General features: G+C 36.8%; 1 non-coding gene across 1 annotated transcript; it reads right to left on the bottom strand.

Annotated features, from left to right (window-relative positions):
* Positions 1–2,752: 2,752 nt before the first annotated feature.
* LOC140852274 (small nucleolar RNA R71) lies at positions 2,753–2,859 on the bottom strand. Its single transcript, XR_012135176.1, has one exon. It is a non-coding gene; the product is annotated as a small nucleolar RNA R71 (small nucleolar RNA).
* Positions 2,860–8,218: the final 5,359 nt, after the last annotated feature.

Genomic DNA, 8,218 nt, shown 5'->3' with positions numbered 1-8,218 from the left:
TGATTTTAACACAGGTCAATCAATCAAAAATTTATAAGTAAGGCTCCCCCAAACTAATTCAAGTTTGGTTCAAATCAACTGATTTATGTCACAAATTGACATAAAAAGTATCAATTAATATCTAAATTATCTAACTTTATTAAGAAATTGATACTTGTTATTATATTTTGCAGAAGAAGAGATCATCAATAGAAAGAACAAGGAAAGAGGATTCCAACGGCGCAAATTTTATGCAAAACGGAGTTAAATTGACCCAGGAATTGAAGAATGAAGAAAGAAGACTCAATTGGGTCAAACCCGAGTCAAATCAGATCAAAATTGGTCAAAAATCAACTGATTTGGTGATCTGGTTAGCCGCCTGGTCCACAGCAACAGGCGCATGGACCATGGACCCATCGGCGCACCATAAACCCCCTAAAACCTCTTAGTCCCACATCGAAGTTTTGAAAACCTTATAACCCCCAAATGCCTATAAAAAGCCCCCAAAGGCCCTTGTTTTATGTATTCTTCCTTCCGATCAAGCTTGTAACCCTAGATAGTGGGGTTTTTAGCTCTCTTTTCAAGCCTCGAGCTTTGAGGTTTTTGTAATAAATTTTTTTTTATATATAAAATCTTATTTTTATGCAATTTCATCTCTTTACATTATGCAATTTATTTTTCTTGCAATTAGGATAGTTTAATTTATGCAATTTAATTTTATGCAATTAGGTTAGTTTAAATTATGCAGTTTAAATTTATGCAATTAGGATAGTTTAATTTATGAAATTAGGGTAGTTTATTTTTCTGTATTTAAATTTTGCAAGTAGATTTAGATCATGTCTAGCTAAGCATCCCTTCTAGGGTTTGCGATGAAGCTAGATCATGAGTAGGGATTTTACATAGGGTTCTTTCTTTTTCTTAGGGTTTCTTTTTCTTCCTCTTTTGCCAAGAATTTTTGATGAACTACAGTTGGGTCAGAGTCCCTTCATAGTTCATGCTTGATTCAGTGCATAGGAGGAGAAAACCCTAAGGGATCCTAGTTACTACTCCCCTGTAAAGAATCTTGATGGGTTATCGTTGGGCCTTAGTCCCTTCATAATCTATGCTTGGGAAAGACAAGAGGAGTAGTCGTTAGGATCAATAAGAAAAATTCTAGGTAGAATTCCCTAATCTAGATCTAGTGGATTCAAAAACCCTAGATCCTTAGTCTTATTGTCTTTAGCAAACAACTTTCGACTTTCGATTTTTGTTAAAGCTCGCTTGAGCATAGATTTGAAAATCATTTTTAAAACCAAGTCTCTGTGGGATCGACCCGTACTCGCTGGTCGTGCTACTCTGCACACCGTGCGCTTGCGGTTTTATTTACAAATTTTAAGATTTGAACATCAAGTTTTTGGCGCCGTTGCGGGGATTTGGCGTTTTAAATTATTTTCAAATATTTGTTCTTCGTGCGTTATAACTCTCTTTTTTTTTTCTTTAGGTTTCTATATTTAGTTGGTGATTGCTGGAAAACTCAGGTACGCTTCTAATTTCTCTTTTATTATTTTTAGTTAATTACTTTTGCTTTTAGACCTAATCATTTGAATTTACTTAATCACAAAAAAAAAAAAATATAAAACAAAACAAAAGACATTTCATAATCGTGAAGTAAAATATCAAAATAAAAAAAAAATTCTAAATTAAAATCTTTTACATTCTTGGTCATCTTGTTTATTTGTATTTGCATTTTCATAATTAATCTAAGGGCATCAACCCATTAACAAGATAAGGTGGGGATTTCATTACCCTTCCTTAGCCCAAAAACCATCTCCATCATATTGCATTACCTAGACTTTTAATCTTAAAATCAATTAGACGTCAACCTTAAGGAATTCGAGCTCAATAGGACAAGGAACCCTAAGAGTTCTACCAAGTTTGAGTTGTTTGATTAGTTGGTGTCTAGGCAAGTCCCTGAGGGTGGTTTGTTAAATTGGTTCAGTTGCTAGCCTGGCCAACTCGTTTGGTGTCTAGAAAGGCAACGATGAGTGAACCTCCCACCTCTTATACTTACCTGGCTAACTAGTTGATCAATCTCCACTTGGAAGGTTTGAAGGGTCATCTTGGAACAGTTAGGAGCTGTCTAGATTTAGGTTAACCCTAGGATAGATTGAGTTTAATTTATTGATTCACTTGTTTGAAAAAAAAAAAAAAAATTTAAAATTTAAATTAATTTGGTTACTTTTCTTTAGATTTAGGACTCCTTAGGATCTTCTCTTTAGAACTTTTTCTCTTTTCTTTCTTTTCCTTATACATAAAAATTTTATTAAAAAAAAAAAATTATATAAACATCGAGAACCGTACACCTCGTGTGTGGAGAAGAGTGTCGGGTCGTCTAGTTAGAATTGAGTCAATTCCTGTTGTTCCAATGGCTGAACCAATCCAACCCATGACCCTTAAGGATTTGTGTTATCCAGTTGGCTCCATCCAACCATCTTGTATCAGGTTGCCACAACCCACAGCTAACAATTTTGAAATCAAACCTCAAATCATAAATATGCTTCCAAAATTCACAGGATTAGAGGATGCTTATATATTTATTAGAGAATTTGAGGAGGTATGTGCAACCATGAAACTGCAATTAACAGAGGATGAGGTCAAACTTAGATTAATCAACTTTGCCCTTAAGGACAATGCTAAGAAGTGGCTTTATAGTCTGCCAAACTATTCTGTCACTACCTGGGAGGGCTTTGTGAGAACATTTTTAAAAAAATATTTTCCCCATCATAAAACAGCTAGGATTAGGAATGAAATAAATCAATTTTACCAACTAGCTGGTGAATCATTTTGGAAGTACTTTGATCGTTTCAAGAATCTTTTGACCCAATGCCCACACCATGGAATAGAAACTTGGAGACTGTGCCAGATCATCTATGAGGGGTTAGATTCAAACTCAAGAACCATGCTAGAGTCCATGTGCCAAGGCCAATTTATGGACAAAGAAACTACTGAAGCTTGGCAATTCTTAGAAGACCTAGCCGAGAAAAATTTACAGTGGGAAACAACTAGGGAACCTGATAAAGCTACACCTTCAAGAGGAGGAATGCATCAAATTCAACCAACCCTAGCATCAGAGGCCAAGATTGCAACCTTAACACGTAGATTGGAAGCCTTAGAATTACAGAGACCAGCCAATGTAAATCAAATATCTGCACCCATGTGTAAAGGGTGCAATGCACCAGACCATGTCTTAGAAGAATGTTCCTACTCGAATGAGTGTGCACAGGTGAATGCCACCTATCAAGGACCATTGAACAATCCTTATGCACCCACATATAACCCAGGTTGGAGGAATCACCCGAATTTCTCATGGTCCCAGAATCCTAATGTAGGTAATCCAAATTTCAATCAGCAAAATCTAAGGTCCAACCCAGTGATGAACAACCCGCCAGGCTTCCATGATAATGACAAAAAATTACCTCTTTAGAGAAAAGCCTAGAAGCCATGATGAAAACACATACCAGCTTTATGCAAACTACGGGTCAACTCATAAATAATAACACCCAAGCTATAGCCCGTCTGGAAATGCAAGTAAGTCAGCTGGCTTCGACCATTAGTGAACGAGAACATGGTAGGTTACCTAGCCAACATGAGCCAAATCCTAGGAACCAAAATGGTCCACGACCCCAACAAGGAAACCAAGTTAATGGTATAAATGCCATTCATACCTTAAGATCAGGAAAACAAATAGACAATAAGGTAGTTGCACTTGATGATATAGATGACTCATCTGCGAGTCACCTTCTAAAACTACTACCTTTCAACCTCAAGCACCAGAAACTGAAAATTCACCTAGTCCAGTACTTAAAAGTCCTAGAGCTCCTTTTCCAAACAGACTGAAATCCAATAAATCTGAACATTTAGACAAAATTTTAGAGGTATTTAAACAAGTCCAAGTTAATATTCCTCTTTTAGATATAATCCATCAGGTTCCAACTTATGCCAAATTTTTAAAAGATCTTTGCACTAGGAAAAGGACCACTAATGTACCAAAGAAAGCATTTTTGGCTGCAAGTGTCAGTTCATACCTATCTAGCCATGTGCCAATTAAATATAAGGACCCTGGAGCTCCAACAATTTCTTGTGTTATTGGAGAAACCAATATAAAAAAGGCCTTGCTAGATCTAGGAGCTAGTGTGAATATCCTTCCATATTCGGTGTATGAACAACTAGGATTAGAAAAACTTCAACCTACTGGGATCACATTACAGTTAGCCGATAGATCTCTCAGGATCCCTAAGGGAATGGTCGAGGATGTTCTGATAAAGGTTGAAAATTTTATTTTCCTGTAGATTTTATTGTTTTAGAGACTGAGCCAGTTGCGAATCCTAAAGGACATATACCTGTCATTTTAGGAAGACCATTCTTAGCTACGGCCAATGCTGAAATCAATTGTCGAAATGGTCTAATGAAGTTATCCTTTGGGAATATGACCATTGAGCTTAATGTTTTTAACTTAGAACAGGAATCCTCTTCTCATGCTGATGTCAATGTAGTCCAAGATGGTATTTATGAATCCATTGACATTAGTGATGATGAAGTCGACCTAGAGTCTAACCCCTGGTTAATCCATGAGTCTGAGGATGTCAATGAAATACTTAAAGAAAATCAGATTAATCAGGAATCGACACTTCCTACTGAACCAATCATTGAGATGGTAAACCATCACCTAAACCATCGATAGAGGAAGCACCCATTTTAGAACTGAAACCCCTCCCAGAACATCTCAAGTATGCATATCTAGGACCCAAAGAAACTTTGCCTGTAATTATTGCATCAGACCTAGATCCCAAGCAAGAGGAGGAGTTAGTGTCAGTTCTAAAAGCAAATCAGGAAGCAATAGGTTGGACCATAGCAGATATCAAAGGAATAAGCCCTTCTATAGTTCAACATAGAATATACTTAGAGGAAGAAGCTAAACCAACAAGAGAAGCCCAAAGAAGGCTTAATCCAGTTATGAAGGATGTAGTTAAAAAGGAGATTCTGAAACTCCTAGATAGTGGAATAATTTATCCTATTTCTGATAGCTCTTGGGTAAGCCCAGTTCAAGTAGTACCCAAGAAATCTGGGGTAACAGTGGTCCAAAATGATGCAAACGAACTTATCCCAACTAGGACCCAAACGGGATGGAGGGTCTGTATAGACTATAGAAAGTTGAATGCTGCGACAAGGAAAGATCACTTTCCTTTGCCATTTATTGATCAAATGTTGGAAAGACTAGCCGGACAAGAGTTTTACTGTTTTCTTGATGGATACTCCGGTTACAACCAGATCCCATAGCCGCTGAAGATCAAGAAAAGACTACATTCACCTGTCCATTTGGTACTTTTGCCTATAGACGAATGCCCTTTGGACTATGTAATGCACCGGCAACCTTTCAGAGATGCATGATCAGCATATTTTCAGATATGATAGAACGATTTCTAGAAATTTTTATGGATGACTTTTCTGTTTTTGGTCTAACCTTCTCCGAGTGTCTGAATCACCTGCAATTAGTTCTAGAACGATGTAAGGAGAAGCACCTAGTTCTCAACTGGGAAAAATGTCAGTTTATGGTCAAACAGGGAATAGTTCTTGGCCATGTCATTTCTAAAAAGGGGATTGAAGTGGACAAGGCCAAAATAGATCTAATTGCAAGTCTTCCACCACCTAAATCTGTGAAAGAAATACGTTCATTTTTAGGTCATGCTGGATTCTATAGAAGGTTTATTGCCAACTTTAGCAAAGTAGCACGTCCACTGACTAATCTTTTGGCAAAGGATACTAAATTTGAATTTACTCATGAGTGCTTGGAATCCTTTGAATTTCTAAAAAATGCACTTGTATCAGCTCCAATCATTCATCCTCCTGTCTGGTCTGAACCATTTGAATTAATGTGTGATGCGTCCGATCATGTTGTGGGCGCAATCTTAGGTCAACGAATAAATAAGCTGCCTAGAGTGATATATTATGCAAGTAAAACCTTAAATGATGCGCAGCTTAACTACACCACAACTGAGAAGGAGTTCCTTGCCGTTGTCTTTGCTTTAGAGAAATTTAGATCTTATTTGGTTGGGACCCACACCATTGTTTACACCGATCACTCAGCCATTAGACATCTCCTAGCAAAGAAGGATGCCAAGGCACGTTTAATCAGATGGATTTTGCTCCTTCAAGAATTTGACCTAGAAATTAGGGACAAGAAAGGCACTGAGAACGTTGTAGCAGATCATTTGTCCCGAATTCCAGTTGCACCATCTAGTGAACCACCCATCAATGAATCTTTCCCAGATGAGCAACTCATGTCTTTGTCTACTGAACCTTGGTTTGCTGATATTGTAAATTATTTAGCCATAGGCAAGATACCTTCTCATTGGACTAAGCAGGATAAATATAAATTCTTTGCCCAAGTGAAGTATTTCATTTGGGATGATCCTTATCTTTTTAAACAATGTCCTGATCAAATTATTAGAAGGTGTATCCCAGATAACGAAGTCATGAATATTTTATCTTTTTTCATGATCAAGCATGTGGGGGTCACTTCGCGTCTAAGAAAACTGCTGCTAAGGTTCTCCAATGTGGTTTTTATTGGCCCAATTTGTTTAAGGATGCTCACGAATATTGTAAAAATTGTGCTCAATGTCAGAAAATGGGCCGAATCACCAAGCGACACATGATGCCACTCAACCCAATCTTGGTAGTTGAAGTTTTTGATGTTTGGGGGATCGATTTCATGGGACCATTTCCAAATTCCTTTGGAAATGAATATATTCTAGTAGCAGTTGATTATGTTTCAAAATGGGTAGAAGCAATTGCATGTAGAACACCCGATAGCAAAATGGTCATTAAGTTTCTTAAAGAAAATATTCTCTCCCGTTTCGGTATTCCTAGGGCAATCATTAGTGATCGGGGAACCCATTTTTGTAACCGACCTTTTGCAACATTGATGAAAAAGTATAATGTCACCCACAAATTGGCCACACCATATCATCCTCAAACTAGTGGGCAAGTTGAAGTGTCAAACCGACAAATCAAACAGATCCTGGAAAAAACTGTTAATGCCAATAGAAAGGATTGGTCTTTAAAATTAATTGATGCACTTTGGGCATACCGAACCGCTTTCAAGACCAATCTAGGAATGTCTCCTTATAGGATTGTGTTTGGTAAACCATGTCACTTGCCTATTGAGATAGAACACAAAGCCATGTGGGCCATCAAACAACTAAATACAAATTTGAACGATGCTGGAAACCATAGGAAGCTTCAATTGAATGAATTAGAAGAACTTAGAAATGAAGCCTATGAAAATGCAAGGATATACAAGGAACGAACCAAAGCATTTCATGATCAATCAATTATAAGAAAAACTTTCAATATCGGACAAAAGGTGCTCTTATATAACTCTAGATTACATCTGTTTCCAGGAAAGCTTAGGTCTAGATGGACAGGACCATTTTTAGTAAAGAAAGTTTTTTCACACGGAGCTGTTGAGATTGAAAACCCAAGTAATGGTGTTATCTTTAAAGTTAATGGTCAACGATTAAAACCATTCTTGGAATTACCTGTCAAGACTGTTGAAGATGCCATGGTTCTTTATGAACCAACTTATTCTGATTAAGTTGCTTCGAGGTTTGGTCTGGCTGAAGACATAAAACTTAGCGCTTCTGGGAGGCAACCCAGCTTATTTAATTTCTAATGCTTTCTTTGTTTTCAGTTTGCTTAGGACAAATAAATTAGATAAACTCCATTGGGAACAATGTCGGTCATGTTGAGGGGAGAGCTTGAACAAAATCAGGTGTTATCATTTCCTTTTCCTTCCACTATGAGTTATTTCTTGCATTTAATATATTATGTAAAAAAAAATAAAAAAATAATAAATATATATATATATATATATGAAATAAATTAATCTATAAAAGAAATAAGAGTAAGTTAGAAAGTATTTGCTAATGTAGTGAGTCACGGAGAAGATTAGCTGGTTAGACTCTTGGTGGCTTAGGTCATTTAAAGACTATTAGCACTTCCAATTGCACATGCACACTAACAAGGTAAAGTAGGTGTTAATTGTAAGGCCAATTAAGGATTTGAGTATTATTTAAATTAGATAATTTTCTCTACACCCCAATTGAAGAAATTTGAATTTAAGGAAAGAGCTACCTGCCTGAAATAAAATGCAAAACACAGAGTAAATGTGGATTGCCCTAAGCCTAGTAACCGGGTCTCT

This window comes from Elaeis guineensis, chromosome 10 (assembly GCF_000442705.2).
Source record: "Elaeis guineensis isolate ETL-2024a chromosome 10, EG11, whole genome shotgun sequence".
NCBI lineage: Eukaryota > Viridiplantae > Streptophyta > Magnoliopsida > Arecales > Arecaceae > Elaeis > Elaeis guineensis.
Note: the sequence above shows the minus strand (reverse complement) of the source record. Positions and strands in the feature narration are given on the sequence as shown.